This window comes from Macaca mulatta, chromosome 7 (genome assembly GCF_049350105.2).
Source record: "Macaca mulatta isolate MMU2019108-1 chromosome 7, T2T-MMU8v2.0, whole genome shotgun sequence".
Classification (NCBI taxonomy): Eukaryota; Metazoa; Chordata; class Mammalia; order Primates; family Cercopithecidae; genus Macaca; species Macaca mulatta.
Window position 1 is genome coordinate 117,864,827 of NC_133412.1, and position 19,368 is coordinate 117,884,194.

The following is a 19,368-nucleotide window of genomic DNA, read 5'->3' on the forward strand; positions in this document are numbered from 1 at the left end:
GCGCCACTGCACTCCAGCCTGGGCTGGGCGACAGAGCGAGACTCCGTCTCAAAAAAAAAAAAAAAAAAAGATTCTGAGCTTCTGGTGTTTCCAAATAAAAAAAGGCTTTTTGGTAGAGCAATATACTAGTTAAACCACAAAGTACCTAGACAGTGGATCCCTAATGGCCCAAACACAAGGCCACTTTTCAGAGGTCCTACCATATTGGAAAACAGCCCTTAAAATGTGGCCATTCTGCATACTTGTCAACACACTGAAACCTCAAGGTGACCCAGACTAAAAGGTCTGTCTACTGCTCTCTTACCGAGCTGTCATTCCCAGCATAATTTCAAGGGACTCCAGGGACTTCCAACATGTACTTTATATAGATCACTTAGAAGTCCAAAATGCCACAATAGTATCTAAAAATAGATTTTTAGGATAACAGAATCAAAATTAGTTTCCTAGTGTGACACAAGATCTTAAAGAACTCTCATCTAGTCTCTCACATTATTGATTTGAACAATGAAGTAGAGTGAAAGAAAGTGACTTACTCAAGGGCACAGAGATTCACAGTTCCTAGTGACAGCAGTAGGGCTAAATTTCTGGTTTCCTAGATACCGAGCCCAGTGTTTTCATTCAGCTCTACACGCTGCCTTAATATTATTGGGAGAATGATACAGGAAAGGGAAGCAACCTGGAATCAAAACCGATACAGGAAAAGAAATATTGGTTGGGAGGACATGACTTACAGCTGCATGTGACTAACCTTACAGAAGTGAAAAAAGTGGCTCATCAGTGTAATTAATCACTGTGTAACATGCACACATATTCTGCAGATTTCTTAAGTGACAGGACATAAAAATTTAATTTCTACAGCTTATTATATTTCTACATTTGAGCTGATTTGTAAAGACCTTGAAGACAACTCCATTTTCCAAGTCTTGGTATTCCCTCAAGCCCATCACAAACTGGGCCCACAATAGTTAATCAATAACTGCTTCCTATGTATGTAGCTCATTATAATACTTGCCAAAACATTTACCCTTTGGTTATGAAAATTATTTTTAATTTTTTCTTCTTTGTTTAGCAAAGCAACATTTAGAATTATTTTAAAACCATCTACTGATATATAGATTTTATTTAGAAAACATTTGTTTTATTCAGTCATTTTTTAGCAAAATATGCAAATCAAAATTATGATTTAGATGAATATAAAGTAACACATTTGAAGTTATGAAGATTTGCTTCATGAAAGATTTAAGAAAACAAGGGTTATTCTACATGAAATGCCACATAAAGCAATTTAGCAGACTTGAAAAGCAAGTTATGGGAGGGAATACGTGCAAAGAACTACATAGGAATGGAGCACTTTTAGTTTCTATGGTAACCAACATAAATGAATACTGTTTTGGAAAATGTACTAGCAAAGTCAGTGAGACATAAATTTGTAAACACAAAAACCAAAGACCCAATTCAATCCTATGGTATAAATCCACAGTTTTCCTCTAAATGGAACTGAAAAATTTTTTAAAGCCCTATTGCTAACTAGTCTGTTCAAAGGATTTTTTTCTTAATTTGCTATTCTGCCTTCTGGGTATTTGTCTACTACACAAGCATTTATCAATAACTAGAAATGACTTTTTTATTGCCTGCTGGATCGTTGATTAAAACTCTAGTGGAGAAGCCAGTGAGAACATAATTGTCTAACAATCCCTTCCTCCCAAATGGGTGTGGTAAATTGACTCCAGAGACCAGGACACACAACATGATAACTTTTTCAAAATTAATTGAAATATTAATAATAAAATAAAAAAGAAGAAATATGTATATTTACTTTTAGCTAAGCAAGTAAATCTCCTTTGTTGTAAAAACTGTATTAAATGTATGTTTTCAGTTTTTCAGATGAATGGAGAGGACTATGTGAAGTCATTTTCAGAGACAGAGCAAAATCCATTGCCCAGGTGCCATGTCGTTCTTCTCACTTGTGTATGCTTAGCCTACTCAGTATAATAAAGATGGTCCTTTGGGTATATACCCAGTAATGGGATGGCTGGGTTATATGGTACATCTAGTTCTAGATCCTTGAGGAATCGCCATACTGTTTTCCATAATGGTTGAACTAGTTTACAATCCCACCAACAGTGTAAAAGTGTTCCTATTTCTCCACAGCCTCTCCAGCACCTGTTGTTTCCTGACTTTTTAATGATTGCCATTCTAACTGGTGTGAGATGGTATCTCATTGTGGTTTTCATTTGCATTTCTCTGATGGCCAGTGATGATGAGCATTTTTTCATATACCCAAAGGATTATAAATCATGCTGCTATAAAGACACATGCACACGTATGTTTATTGCGGCACTATTCACAATAGCAAAGACTTGGAATCAACCCAAATGTCCATCAGTGACAGACTGGATTAAGAAAATGTGGCACATATACACCATGGAATACTATGCAGCCATAAAAAAGGATGAGTTTGTGTCCTTTGTAGGGACATGGATGCAGCTGGAAACCATCATTCTTAGCAAACTATCACAAGAACAGAAAACCAAACACCGCATGTTCTCACTCATAGGTGGGAACTGAACAATGAGATCACTTGGACTCGGGAAGGGGAACATCACACACTGGGGCCTATCATGGGGAGGGGGCAGGAGGGAGGGACTGCATTGGGAGTTATACCTGATGTAAATGACGAGTTGATGGGTGCTGACGAGTTGATGGGTGCAGCACAACAACATGGCACAAGTATACATATGTAACAAACCTGCACGTTATGCACATGTACCCTAGAACTTAAAGTATAATAATAAAAAATAATTTAAAAAATAAAAAATAAAAATAAAGATGGTCAAAGATTACACAATTTATACCCATTTAAACATATATACTTTACTCCTAAAGTAAATGACTAAAATAAGACACTTATCTGAAGAAGAAACTTCCTGTAATCACATAAGTGTTACAGTGATGAAGAGAGCTGCACAGTTATTTCAACATTTCATGTAAAATTGTCATGAAAAGGAAAAAATTTCACAATGTACAATGCAAAATGCTTTCATTTAATACTTGTTTTATTAATATCATTGAGTTGTCTAGAAATCAGTGTCTCTAAGCATATTGAGTTTAATTTTCAACATGCCAGTTATCTTACTCCAAGTGTTTATTCCAATGCTTTAAAAAGAAGGAATTATATCTAAATGCTGGGTGTCTGTATATTGACCTAGCTTGATGAACTGGTAATGCTGCTTCCTTCAGCCTCATATTATAAAGGGTTCTTCCGACATCCTACACAGTTATAATATAATCAGATTTTCTAAGTATCTAACTGTTAATATTCATCTTATTCCACAATGATGCTACTGATAGAGAGTATGTGCAGACTAATAAGATCAAGTCAAAATGATTGATCTTGCCAAAAGATCTTTTTTATTTTCTATTATTTATTAAGAAACACTATAGGAGGTGCTGGAAATGTAAGAATGAGTAAGATGCCCTGCTGTCCAGGATATCACAAGCTAGCAAGAAAAGAAAACCAAAAACATGGCTATCAAAATATTGTGGTTGCATAAGAATTCAGTAATTCAAAGGAAAAACTCAAATTAAAACAAGTTTTCAAAATTTATGTTATAATGCCTACTACTTTGTTTTGAAATATTTCTAGACTTGAAATTCCTATTTTTCCAAAATTGATATTTGTGGGAAAGTAATCACTAATACTCTGAAAGGTTAATATGATCTATATTTAGAAAGAAAACTTTCAGACAAATTAAATTTAACAGAGTTTATTTAAGCAGCACACTGAACAAGTTGAAGCTCATGGAGCTCCACCCATCAGTGTAGGCAGGCAGTATTTGTAGACAGAAGAAGGAAGTAATGTACATAAAGAGCTTGGTTGATTACAGCTCCACATTTGGGCCTTATTTGGGCCTGGTGTGATGAGGCATTTGCTTTATATGGACATGGTCTGATCAGTTGGCAGACTGTGATGGGCTGAAACTCAGCTGCTATGATTGGTTAAGACTCAGCTACTTGTAAGAAGAATATATTCTTAAGTTAGGTTGCAATTTGTTTACATACTAAGATAGGTTGCTTTTTGCTACTTACAGAGGCAACTCTAAGCCAAATTTAATTTAATAGGACAGTTTCAAATATATGTGAGGCAATATATGTGGAATTGCTTTCCATGAAGTATTTTGAATGAGCCTTTTTCTAGTCTCTGAAGAACTTTATACAATGTTAGTATAATTAAATTTTATACAACTGAAAATTTTATATAAAAAATAAACACTATTCATATATGTTAAGATATAGAAAGTGTATCCTTTTCTTCAATAAATACATTAACTTTACTGTAAAGAAAATTTGTTGCCTTACATGATCATCTGTAATTTTAGTATTTCAAAGATGACATTACATATTTTGTTATATTAAGGAAAAGCAAAGATGTTTCTGGAAGGCACCAGGTGCCCTGTCCGCACTGAGCACCATGAAGTTCACCTGCATTGAGTTTTTCCCTCCATATAACACATACTCCCAGACCAAAAAATAGCTCCTTCTCTCTAATCTGCGTTCCAGGCAAACCAATAGACTCCCATTGTCTCCCAGCCATCTATAGTAAAGACACTTTGTCCAAAACTGAGTATTATGAAATGCTTAAAGTGCTCTTCCAATATCCACCATGTTTGTGCAACATATTAAAAATATACAACAAAAAATTTTTGCAGTGTTTTTTCTTCTTAAGCATGTAGGACACAGGGCTGAAAAGTAATGAATATTTCAATGTTACCAACTTCTTCAACTTCAATTTTCATTATTGTTGATCTTGTCCTTCTGGGTGGGCATGGATAGTATTAAAACACTTGGTAGATAAGAAGATTGGTTTGAAAATTTTGGCCACTTTGGTGCAATGAAATCTGTCAGTTTTCCTAAAGACTGGTTAGGTATGATCTAACATCACACCTAGAGGAACTGGAGAAACAAGAATAAACTAATCCCAAAGCTAGCAGCAGAAAGTAAATAACTAAAATCAGAACAGAACAGAATGAAATGGAGACGCAAAAATTGATACAAAGAATCAACAAAATCAAAAGTGGGTTCTTTGAAAGGATAAACAAGATGAATAGACCACTTGCTAGATTAACAAAGAAAAAAAGAGAGACTAGATCAAAATAAGCACCATCAGAAATAACAAAAGTGACATTGCAACTGATTCCACAAAAATACAAAAGATTTGCAGAAACTATTATGAATACCTCTATTCACACAAACTAAAAAATCTAGAGAAAATGAAAAAATACCTGGAAACACAGTCTCCCAAGATTGAATCAGAAAGAAATTGAAATGCTAAACAGACCAATATCAAGTTCCAACATTGAATCAGTAATTTACAAACCTATCAATGAAAACAAGCCCTGGACCAGATGGATTCACAGCTGAATTCTACCAGACATACAAACAAGAGCTGGTACCAATTCTACTGAAACTATTTTTAAAAAAATGAGGAGGAGAGACTCCTCCCTAACTCATTCTACAAAGTCAGCATCACCAGGATAACAAAAGCTGCAAAAGACACAACAAAAAAAGAAAACTACAGGCCAATATCCTTGATAAACATAGACACAAAAATCCTCAACAAAATAATAGCAAACTGAATTCAATAGCACATCAAAAAGTTAATTCATCATGATAAAGCAGGCATCATTCCTGAGATACAAAGTTAGTTCAACATACGCAAATCAATAAATACAATTCACCACATGAACAAAAATAAAAACAAAACCCATATGATTATCTCAATAGATACAGAAAACCCTTTCCAAAAAAGTCCAACATCTTTAATGATAATAACCCCTAAAGAACTAGGCATCGAAGAAACGTACCTCAAAATAATAAGAGCCATCTATGACAAACCCACAGGCAACATCCTACTGACTGAACCAAAAGTAGAAGCATTCTCCTAGAGAACTGGAAAAGACAAGGGTGTCCACTCTCACCACTCCTAATCAACATAGTACTGGAAGTGCTAGCCAGACAATCAGGTAAGAGGAAGAAATAAAAGGCATCCAAATAGAAAAAGAAGTCAAACTATCTCTCTTCACTGATGATATAATTCTATACAGAGAAAACCCAAAGGACTCTGACAAAAGGCTATTATAACTGATAAATGATTTTATGAAGATTTCAGATACAAAATCAATGTACAAAAAGCAATAGCATTTCTATACACCAATATAGTTCAAGCTGAGAGCCAAATAAAGAATGAAATTTCATTTAAAATAGACAAAAATAAAATAAAATAAAATACCTAGGAATACATCTAACCTAGGAGGCAAAAGATCTTTATAAAGGGAACTACAGAACACTGCTAAAAGAAATTGTAGATAACACAAACAAATGGAAAAACATCCCATGTGCATGGATTAAAATAATCAATATCATTAAAATGCCCATACTGCCCAAAGCAATCTACAGATTCAATGTTATTCCTATTGAAATACCAATGTCATTTTTCACACTACTGCTAAAAACTATGCTAAAATGTATATGGAATCAAAAGGAAAAAAAAGAACTTGAATAGACAAAGCAGTCCTAATCAAAAAGAACAAACCCAAAGTTATCACACTTGACTTCACACTACTCCATAACCCAAACAGCATGGTACTGGTACAAAAAGAGACACATAGACCAATGGAACAGAATACAAAACCCAGAAATAAAGCCATACACCTACAGTCATCTGATCTTTGATGAAGCTGACAAAAAATAAGTAATGGGGAAAGAATTCCCTATTCAATAAATGGTGCTGGGATAGCTGGCTAGCCATATATAGAATGAAACTAAAGCCCTACATTTTACCATATACAAAAATTAACTCAAGATGGATTAAAGACTTAAATGTAAGACATCAAATCATAAGAATACTAGAAGAAAAACCTAAGAAACACCATTCTGGACATTGGCCGTGGGAAAGAATTTATGACGAGGTCCTCAAAAGCAATTACAACAGAAATAAAAATTGACAAATGGGACCTAATTAAAGAGCTTCTGCACAGAAAAAGAAATTATCAACAGAGTGAACAGACGACTTACAGAATGGGAGAAAATATTCACAAACTATGCATCTGACAAAGATCTAATATCCAGAATGCATAAGAAACCTAAATAATTGAACAAGCACAAAACAACCGTATTTTTGCCCATAAAAATGGGCAAAAGACACGAATAGACACTTCTCAAAATAAGAAATACAAGCAGCGAACAAACATAAAAGAAAAAATTTTCAACATAACTAATTATCAGAGAAACATGAATCAAAACCATAATGAGATACTATCTCATACCATTCAGAATAACTATTAATAAAAAGTCGAAAACAATAGATGTTGGTGAGGCTGCAGAGAAAAAGGAAGACTTATATACTGTTAGTGGGAAGATAAATTAGTTCAGCCACTGTGGAAAGAAGTTTGGAGATTTGTCACAGAACTACCATTTGACCCAGCAATCCTATTATTACTTATACACCCAAAAGAAAACAAATCGTTCAACGAAAAAGACACATGTACTCTCACATCCATTGCAGTACTATTCACAATAGCAAAGACATGGAATCAACCTAGGTGCCCATCAGTGGTGGACTGGATAAAAAAAATGTGGTACAGATGGAATAAGACTTAAATGTTAGACCTAAAACCATAAAAACCCTAGAAGAAAACCTAGGCAATACCAGTCAGGACATAGGCACGGGCAAGGACTTCATGACTAAAACACCAAAAGCAATGGCAACAAAAGCCAAAATAGACAAATGGGATCTAATTAAACTAAAGAGCTTCTGCGCAGCAAAAGAAACTACCATTAGAGTGAACAGGCACCTACAGAATGGGAGAAAATATTTGCAATCTACCCATCTGACAAAGGGCTAATATCCAGAATCGACAAAGAACTTAAACAAATTTACAAGAAAAAATGAACAACCCCATCAAAAAGTGGGCAAAGGATATGAAGAGACACTTCTCAAAAGAAGACATTTATGCAGCCAACAGACACATGAAAAAATGCTCATCATCACTGGTCATCAGAGAAATGCAAATCAAAACCACAATGAGATACCATCTCACACCAGTTAGAATAGCGATCATTAAAAAGTCAGGAAACAACAGATGCTGGACAGGATGTGGAAAAATAGGAATGCTTTTACACTGTTGGTGGGACTGTAAACTAGTTCAACCATTGTGGAAGACAGTATGGTGATTCCTCAAGGATCTAGAACTAGAAATACCATTTGACCCAGCGATTCCATTACTGGGTATATACCCAAAGGATTATAAATCATGCTACTATAAAGACACATGCACATATATGTTTATTGTGGCACTACTCACAATAGCAAAAACTTGGAACCATCTCAAATGTCCATCAATGATAGACTGGATTAAGAAAATGTGGTACATATACACCATGGAATACTATGCAGCCATAAAAAGGATGAGTTCATGTCCTTTGCAGGAACATGGATGAAGCTGGAAACTATCATTTTGAGCAAACTATCACAAGGACAGAAAACCAAACACGACACGTTCTCACTCATAGGTGGGAATTGAACAATGAGAACACTTGGACACAGGGCAGGGAATATTACACATGGGGGCCTGTCATAGGGAGGCGGGCAGGGGGAGGGATAACATTAGCAGAAATACCTAATGTAAATGCCGAGTTAATAGGTGCAGCAAACCAACATGGCACATGTATACCTATGTAACAAACCTGCACGTTGTGCACACATACCCTAGAACTTAAAGTATAATTTTTTTTAAATGTGGTGCATATACACCATGGAATACTACACATCCATAGTATTTGCAGCAACATGGATGCAGCTGGAAACCATTATCCTAAGTGAATTAATGCATGAACAGAAAACCAAATATCACATGTTCTCACTTATAAGTGGCAGTTAAACATTGGGTACTCATGAACATAAGGATGGCAACAATAAACACTGGGGAGGTCTAGAGGTGAGAGAAGGAAGGGGGCAAGGATTGAAAAACTAACTGTTGGGTACTATGCAATTATTCCTGACCCAAACTTCAGCATCACCCTATATGCCCAGGTAACAAACCTGCACGTGTACCCCCTGAATCTAAAATAAAAGTTGAAAGATAAGGAAAAAACAAAAACAACAAAAAATAGTTTTTAGCATGGTTCCTTCCTTCTTTGTTAATCAGTGTATCCCTACGTACTGCGCTTAAGTGAAGAGTTTGGGGATAGCTTTCAACTCTGCTATGCTTGCCCATATATTCACAATTTCTGGTGCTCTTTATTCCTCTCTTTAGATCTATATTTCCATCTGATATCATTGTATTTCTGCCTGAAGACTTCCTTCCACATGTCTTATAATGCTCATGTGTTCATGATTAATTTTTTCAGCTTTTGCTGTAGCCTGGAAACTCAAGATAATATACTGAGGCATGGAGTTCAGCTTTCTCTTCTCACTATTTGTTTCCCTTTCTCGGGAGTTTCTGTCCTATGTTGCTTATCATTAAAGATCTGGAAACAGTTGTTTGATGTATTTTGTCTCTTTTTGTTTTTGTTGATTTTGTTATTCAAGGCAGGAGGGTAAATCTGGTCCCTGTTACTCTATCATGGCTAGAAGCAGAAATCCTACCCTTTTATAGACAGAAACTGGATCTGACTCTTTTTTTCCAGCTTTATTGAGGTGTATTTAAAAAAAAAAAACAATTGTATATATTAAAGATGTATGACGTCATATTTTGACATACATATTGTATAATGATTACTATAATCAGATTAAGTCATCCTAACCACACAGTTATCCTTTTTTTGTGTGGCAGCGGGGCAGGGTGTGAAGACACTTCAGACCTACTCTCTTCACAAATTTCAAGTAAACAGTACTGCAGTATTAACTATAGTCACCACGTTTTGACCCTAGCAACTAACATTCTACTCTCTGCTTCTATGAGTTCAACTCTTCTAGATTCCACATATAAATGAGATCATACAGTATTTGTCTATGTCTGGTGTATTTCCCTTAGCATAATTGCCTCCAGTTTCATCAATGTTGTCAAAAATGGCAGGATTTCCTTCTTATATATGAATACTATTTCATTATATATGTGTATATTATATGTACATGTATATATAACATACATATATAATGTATATACAATATATATTATAAGATACATATAATATATATTATATACACATATTATATTATATATACATAATATATACATATATTATATATGTATATATAAAATATATGTATGTGTATGTGTGTGTGTGTGTTTATATTCTTTATCCATTCACCTATTGATGAATACATAAGTTATTTTCATATCTTGGCTATTGTGAACTTGGGGGTACAGATATCCTTCAGGGACACTAATTTCATTTCCTTTGGATATATACCCTGAAGTAGGATTTCTGGATCATATGGTAGTTCTATTTTTACTTTTTTGGAGGAACTTCCATACTTTTTTCCAAAACAGTTGTAACAATTTACCTTCCCACCAACAGTATTAAAGGTCATTTCTCCACATTCTCGCCATCACTTGTTATCTCTTGTCTTTTTGTAATAATCATCATAATGGATGTGAGGTGAGATCTCATTGTGGCTCTGATTTATATTTCTCTGATGATTCATGATTTTGAACATGTCTTCCTATACTTGTTGGCCATTTGTAAGACTTTTTAGAAAAAAAATACCTATTCAGGTTCTTTGCTCATTTTTAATAGGATTATTTGGTTTTATTGCTACTGAGTTGTATGAGTTCTTAATATATTTGGATATTAACCTTTTACTCAGTACATGGTTGTGCAAATATTTCCCCCCCCTTCTGTTTTCTTTTTATTGATTGTTTCTTTTTCTGTACAGAAACTGTTTAGTTTGTTTTAGTCCCACCAACTTTCAACAAAACCTATGTCATAGAATATGTTGTTTTCATCTTTGTGTTAAATGCCTTTTATGATTTATTAAGAATGTTATAAAAATAATTGTAACAGGATGCAAAGAAAAGAATTTTTCACTGTACAAAAGACCACAGGTACATCCCAAAGGGTATGCTAGAACATATGCACGATTTACAAAGAATTTCACAGTTCAAACCCCTCACTCATATTGAGGTTACAAAAGGATTTGAATTTGAAGGATATGAAAGAAAGCATTTCTCTAAAGAGAACTGAAGCTCTATTGCTCTAGGGAGAAAATGGGCTTTCATCTTAGGCAAAAGGATTTCAGTGAGGTACCTCAGAGTATTTAACGTGTCATTTGCAATTGGAGGACCTAGTGGTCTGTTATCTATTCATACCTGTGCAATCTACATCATGATTTACTCTGACTAGCTGTTCTAATGGCAAAGCAAGGAAGAATTTCCTGAGTTACACATGGCTTATACCCTCAGAGAATGCATGAATTTCCCTTCAAAAACTAGGAGTAAAAAGCTGGCTTTATTGATCTTAGGCCCTGTCCAAAAAACTAACTAGAGATACAAAATAGACGTAAGCAAAAAGAATCTGAAGGTACTGCTGGGTTACATGGTGCTAAGAAAAGAAGTAAATGACTTACTATAAATTAGATATGCTGTCCTCTATAAGGAAACTTGTTTTAGGTGAAACATCACCAGCATTTCCAAGAAATAGACTTGTTTTTAAACACCTATTGAACCCAGAAGAGAGCACAGGTGCCACAAGGATGACAATGGCAATTGAAAGAGAACTCTTTTCCTACCTCCTCTCTACCTGAAGGGCCACAGAAAGGCCAAAGAAAGAGATGAGAAAGAAAAGGAATTAGAAATGCTAATTAGAAGCCTCAATTTTAAAGCAAGCTTGGATATTTGATAATTACAAAGAACCGATCATATCAATTGCTATATTGAGATGCTATCTGTGATCTCTAGTGACTATTGAAACATGTATGTTACCTAAAAGAGACCAGAGATGTTATGGGGTCTGCCCAAGTTTTCATTCAGGGGCAGGGGAAGAACTAACTCCATAGTTTAGATTTAGAGGACAGTCAAGATGAAAGGAGTCAAAAATAGGGTGGCCTGGTATTACATCCCATAGATTGTTCTTGTTCAGTATAAAGGTTTTGGATATTTTTGTATACAAAATACACAACTTCTGCTTCTTCACTGAAGTTAATATTAGATATGGAAACCTAAATCATAATTCTGCTACATAAGAAACATACCATAATGATTAAGGAAATAATATTTATAATCTTATATAAATATGTAGAATAGCTTTTTATTTATGTAAATTTACCCAAGAACGTAGTTGAAATGAAAGTAAGAGAAAAGCCTATTATGAGCTCTTTTTTAAACCTCTTCATGGTGTCCTTTTAAGTTGTTTAATTTTAACAACTATATTCCTTTCGGTGTAAACATTTTGACTTCAGCAACATTTCATAATCTATCCAACATGTAAAATCACAGTAATGCAATGCTTGACTAAATTTGATTTTCAAAATATTTTTTTTCATTATAGACAAGAAAATGTACTTCAAAGAAATCAGAAATTATTATCACATTATGTATTACAGCCATTTATTTGTGGAAATGGAGCATGAAGTAAACTATTTAGTTCATTAGCTCAAGTAGGAGAGCACTGTTCAAGCATGTTGTCCATCAATCATTGATAACCAGTGTTTAGTGTGCAGACATGCAAGAGTGCTAATCTGGCTAAATAATGTAGAATCCTCTTTATAAGCATTACAGTATATGCAACTTCTATGTGTGATTTATCACAGTCCCCTTGGCAGAGCCCATGGAAAAAAAGCTTTGAATGGAGATTAATTAAATAGTAAAGCTTTATGTGTTTTCAGAAAACAGATTTTGAAATTTTCAAATATTTGCCTTGTTCTTTTTTTTTTTTCTTATGATATCTCAAATGAAATTTGGCAGGACATCTGTGTGACCAGTTAAATCTCTAACTCCCTTTTGAAATCATGGTCTACCCTGTTCTTATAACAAATGATTGATGTCCTGTCAATAATCATCTCCTGATGAATGCTGCTGAATAATCCTCATTAATATTGAATGGGAGGAAATCCAAATGAAATCTTGTACACAGTGTATTCAAATAATCATTTTCCTTGGCATCGAAATATTAGAGGTAGATTGATTATACTTTAGAGATAGAGCAGTGGACATTTTCTTCCCAAGTTATCAATAAAATCACTTATAAAATTAACTCTGCCACTTCCCAAATATACTGCCCACCCTTAATAGTAAAAACTTTAAATTCTCTTTGAAACAAAATAGCAGCACTATTCAAAATTGTGATACTATGGAAATGTCAAAGTTCCTATGACAAGTTACTAATAAGCTGGTATAGTCACATAATGGAGCACATAGAGCAATGAGAATAAACACCCTGCAACTCAACAATATAGATGAATCTCACAAACATGTGAAGCAAAAGAAGCAAGACCTCAAAGCTATTTACTGTATGATTACACTAGTATAAAGTACAAAAAAGCAACAAAATTGTATTGTGCTGTTAGAAGTCAGGATGCGGTTACTTTTAATGGAGGGATCAGTGGTGAGGCATGGTTAGTGACTAGCAAGGAATGTGTGAGTTTTCTGGGATTCTGGTGATATCTGTTTTGTGAGTGGGATACTTCTTGAACACACATGTTGACCTTGTAAAAATTCAGTAAACTATATACTTATGGTATGGCCTGTTTTCTTTCTTTTTTTTTTTTTTTTTTTTTTTTGAGACGGAGTCTGCTCTGTTGCCCAAGTTGGAGTGCAGTGGTGTGATCTCAGCTCACTGCAAGCTCCGCCTCCCGGGTTCACGCCATTCTCCTGCTTCAGCCTCCCAAGTATCTGGGACTACAGGCACCTGCCACCATGCTTGGCTAATTTTTTGTATTTTTTTAGTAGAGACGGGGTTTCACCATGTTAGCCAGGATGATCTCGATCTCCTGATCCACAGGCCTCAGCCTCCCAAAGTGCTGGGATTACAGGTGTGAGCCACCGTGCGGTATGGGCTGTTTTCTATAGGTACATTATACCTCAATAGAATGTTAAAAAATGATTCTACAGGGATGTAGAACAAAATATATAGGTCTCTTTCTTTTAATAGACAGAGGATCTGAGTGAAGAGGGACTGAGACACAGGTGTCCTAAAGCAGAGGACAACAGTGCAGAAAGAGGACATGCAAGTTGAGGGCAACAGCAACAGAGGACCTGAGCTATCTGAAGGCATGCCTTACAGTAGAGAAACATCAACTCACCTGAAAGGGAAGCAATGGACAGTTGCATTAATGAAATTGGATCATACTTTCTGCTTGTTATTAAATTTTACTTTCTGATAGTTAAGGAATGCTTGTAACTGAGGATGTACTGATGTAACTGAGGATACGCCTTCTGGAAGGCGTATTTCCCAGATTTATTGTGAGAAGAGTTAGAACCACAAAAAAACATGATAACAAAAAAAGTAACTCACCATGTCTTTTGGGCTTCAGGTACCCCAGCCTGAAAATTTGTTTCTATTTCAGCTCCCAGGTAATTTAGTAATATTTGTGTTTTTATATTCCCATTTAAATAAACCTAGACTGTACCACATCTGCTCTTTCTGAATATGTATAAACCACATCCTAGGATCTGCTGGCTGTGGAATTTAAATATTTGCCCAAATTGGCCACTTCACTTTCCCTGGTCTGGTAGTCCTGTAACCCCGAGTCAATCCCATACATCAGCTCCTTTTATTTCCTCTTACATGACCAGACTTGGACATGTTTTTGGCTTGCCTTCAACACTCTCCTTCAAGACTTAACTTTCAGCATCTTCCATTTGGCAGATGAGGGTCCCCTTCACATCCAGGTTTTCAGATACAGCTTCCAAACACCAAGTGGCCACAGATTCCATCTTCTACCACACCATCCTATCAGGGGAACCAGACTAGACAAAGAAAAACTTAAAGGAAGTACTAGTCCTGTCAAACTCAGAGGACACTTTAATGGCATTTGCTCTGAATTTTGATATGAATTAATTCCCCAATTGGTACACACTTACAAGATGGAGAGAGAAGTAATCATTGTTAATTGTAAGAATAATAATATTGACTAACATTTAATCAGCCTTTATAATGTGCTAAGGACTGACGTAATGTGGTTATATGAATATCTTCTCTAAGCCTCATTACTGACAAAGATTTTCTCCTTGGTCAAATTTCAGTCAGGTTACCATGAGCCCTGTTCTGAACTGGGACCTTGGCCCAGCCTATCTTAGCCTAGTCCAGTTAAGCAAGAATCTTGTTAACTCCATTTAGCAAGAATCTCCCAACCCTTAATACATGATCTCCATTAATGTCTGATCAAATTCATTATCCCCCACCTTTGATGTATAAATCCCTGGCCTACCTTTAATGAGAATTATTTTAGAACAGTTTAGCAAGAATGCCCCTACCCTTGATCTCTCCTCTTAGTAATTTTCGATTCACTGTCCCCTACACTCTGTTCTTTGGCTATAAACTCCCAGCTGCTTTTGTTGTAGTCAGAGGGAGCTCAGTTGCTCCCCACTATTGTGACAGTCATGACCCCTATTGCAATAGTCTTGACTAAAGTCTTCCTTACAGTTTTAACAAGCATCAGAATAATTTTTCTTTAACACAACCACTCTATGAGGCAAGTAATGCTTGCATCTCCTTTCTACTAAGATAAAACAGAGACAGAAATTTCAAATAAAAACATTTAAGTACACACAATAATAGCCAGGATTGGAAGCCAGGCACTGTGACTTCAGAGGCTAAGTTCTTAACTATTTTCCTTTGCAGGAAAATACTATTCTGCTTCAAATTGTGTTTTAGCCACAGACACACACACACACACACACACACACACACACAAGTTCAGTTGTGGTGATGCTAGACTAGGCTTTTATGGCTTATGAAGATGTGGGTTAGCAGGAGAGAAAAACAAACCAAGTTAATCTTTCTCAGACAACCTCTTTTAAAGAAAATGATGCTAAATGAACTTCAATGGAAATAGAATTTAGTGCAATGAAAACTTAGCAAGTGAGAATAAAGTGGAGAAAATGCTGCTTTGACAATACCCAGAGATAGTAAAACCTTCAGATTCACTGTTTTCTTGTTGTTGCTGTTGTTGACAAAATGTAGACTCTGCTGCTGAGAAGTTTAATAAAAGAAAATATATTAGCTAGCTTTTAGGTATAGGTCAGTGAAATCCATATTAGGGACCACTTTTGTTACATATCAGAAATCCTTTTATGAGGTACAATGCAGTTCCTTCACTCTCTGTGCCAGACAATCTGGCTGGTTAAAACAATTTCACATTTTTGAAGGTCATGCTTGAGGTGGGAGTAACAGGTTTAAGAGCTCAACTACCCAGAAGAAGAACAGGAAAAATTTTACTCCTACTCAAGCAGCCAACCACTGTCAAAACTGAAAGAAGCATCAGTAAAATAAGAATACACTTACTGTAGTATTGGCTGTGAAGAAATTGGGTCACCTAATGGAGAAGTCTGAGACAGAGAGAGGAAAAGAAGAGGAAGGAGCAGGAGGATAAAGAAAATCAGTGTTTTGGGTCCACACTGTCATGGCAAACAAGCTAAATCTGTGGGTCTAAGGACTTCCAGGAACCTACATGTACTCAGGACATCTCATATCCTGTGAGAACTGCTCTGAACCTAGAAAAGGTGTCTTACCTCCACGTTCTAGGACATAGGAGGATATATGAATGCATATCCACATATGTGAGCAGGGAAAGGTAAAGATCATTCTTTCTCCCCTTCTCCCCATTGGTAATAGAGTACCCATGTTTTAGGTGGCATCATGACCTGCCAGCTAGAAGCTACATTTCCTAGGCTCCCTTGCAGATAGTTGGATTAGAAAGATCTTGCCAAAGGAATGTGAGCTAAAGAGATATGCACAACATCTGGGACTTGCCCTAAAGTCTTGCTCTTTTTAACTAGGAGATTGACATCAAGAAGCTTAAAGTAAAATTAAAAATAGGATGGCATTGACAGGATTCATAATGGAAGCAGGGAAATAAATGTTTTTGTATTAGTCCATTTTCACGCTGCTGATAAGGACATATCCAAGACTGGGCAATTTACAAAAGAAAGAAGTTTAATGGACTCACAGTTCCACATACCTCAGGAGGCTTTACAATCATGGTGGAAGGTAAAAGGCACGTCTCAAATGGTGGCAGACAAGAGAGCTTGCGCAGGGAAACTCCCCTTTATAAAACCATCAGATCTCATGAGACTTATTCACTATCATGAGAACAGCACGGGAAAAACATGCCCCCATGATTCAATTACCTACCACCAGGTTTCTCCCACAACACATGGGAATTGTGGGAGCTACAATTCAAGACGAGATTTGGGTGGTGATATGGCCAAATCATGTCAGTTATCATGTTACATAAATGGTATAAATAAATGGTACCATGTTACCAATAAATAAACGCTACCATGTTAACTTAGGTGGAAAAACAAGACATGCCTGAAACTAAACATGTCAATGGCAGTGAGAAAGAGGTCAGATTTAAAAAATAATTATAATTAAGCCCAGGCACAGTGGCTCACACCTGTAATCCCAGCACTTTGGGAGTCTGAGGCAGGTGAATCACCTGAGCCAAGATGTCTCAGCACATAAATCTAGCGGACCAGGTGGTGGTGCCATTCACCGAGATAGAGAATAGATAGAAAAATGCAATTTTAAGGGATTGAGTAGAAATCTTGGTTAGTTACCACGACAAAGCTGATGCATCTGACACTGGAATAGAGCAAATTTTCCCTTCTTTGCAAAGAGAACCAGTGCCCTGAAAATACAGAAAAAAGACCTCATGTACCCCTTCTTCCACAGGTTGGAGGATCTCGTGCTTAAAATGAAAGGGCTATTCATTAATGGCAAAAATAGAGGCACCAGCCTCCAGGAAGAACATTAATTGTACAGTCACTGTCACAATATGAGAGACTTTGCCTTCTGCATCCGAAAATACCTCTCCATGTGGGGACTCAAAATCCAGTATGACAGGTGGAGTAGAACCCAAAAGCACACACAACGGAATTGAGACATAAAAGGGAGGCATGAAAATGTTATGCCATGGAAGCTCCATGGAAGCTTGATTTCTATTACTCTAGAAAGAGTAATAGAAATCAAGGATCACTATATAAGATGATTAAACAGCCACTCATTATTTTCTCCCATTTGTATGAGAAAAGGGTGCTGATTTTCATGCTATCCACTGTCATCAATAAACTTCTCTCTTTCTCTTGTTTTCTATAATGAACTTGTGCTGCAAGTGTAATCACTGCCATTTGAATTAAAAATATGGCCACACCCTCAATGGAATTACCTGTGGGTGATGGTCACTGTGTGGAGTTGAATGGGAAAATGAGTTTGATAAACAGCTGGGCCTGCTGGACCAGTGCCTGGTCTGTGACACTGCCATAGCCCAGCTGTATTTCTTTTTTTAATCTGTTCAGAGGAACCTATTAGTCCGAGTCCCACTTGGAAGTAGAAAACATCCTTCCTGTGGTTGAAGTAGATATAAGGGAAAATATTATGTAGAGTACGGCACCTGACAAGACAGACACCTTCAGAAAAGTTGCCTGCAACTTTCACGAGCACAAAACAAAATACAAGCACAGTTCGCAGCTTGGTGGGTGCAGGAAACTTGCATCACATCATCCCCTGGGTGTCTGAGTTTGCCAGAGCCCTAAGATTATCCAACAAGAAGCACCAAAATATATTAATTAAAAACACTAACTCTGGAGCCAGACAACCTGGTTCAAATTCCAATACTGCTACTCAGGCAAATTCCTTATGTTCTTTGTGCCTTAGTTTCCCAATCTTTAAAAATGGAGATATAATAATCCACGAGACTCACAGTCTTCTGGGTTAAATGATTTAAGATGTAAAATGTAAAACAGAACACTCCCAGGTAGTGAGAGCTGTTTACGCATTCCTGTTACTAGAAAAGGAGGTGGGGACCCGAAAGGCCCTGTTTAAAAATCAGCAGCAACACTGCCATCTAGAGTCCATCCTGAAGGGTTGTCATATCAACACACCATAGCCCAGGATCAGCTTCCTTCACCTGAAATCAACAATAGCAGTATAGATGTCCTAGGCGTGGTGCACAGTCTCCCACTAAGCTGAATAAATATTTTCCTTACCAAAAAGTTACCTAGTTTGGGGGATTTTTTTCTCTATATTCTGGCCAAGAGCAGCCACCCCTACAACTTCCATACCTGCATCTCTTTTGGCCTGTTTAAAATTTTGAATTCTGGAACTTAAAACTTTTGGATACCTCAAGTTGTGGAGAACATAAAGCATCACATTAAAATGTCTGGGATATGGGACTGAACCTCAACTCAGACATGGAGACATAAA

The 19,368-nt window shown here is 36.2% G+C and overlaps 1 protein-coding gene across 1 annotated transcript in view; it reads right to left on the reverse strand.

Annotated features, from left to right (window-relative positions):
* The window catches only part of LOC106999411 (fibrous sheath CABYR-binding protein), a 146,944-nt gene that overhangs the window by 31,019 nt on the left and 96,557 nt on the right, over nucleotides 1-19,368 (reverse strand). The window contains exon 6 of the mRNA XM_077940943.1: nucleotides 534-676. The gene's annotated coding sequence lies outside the window, so the exon portion shown is untranslated. The remainder of the gene's footprint in view (nucleotides 1-533; nucleotides 677-19,368) is intronic.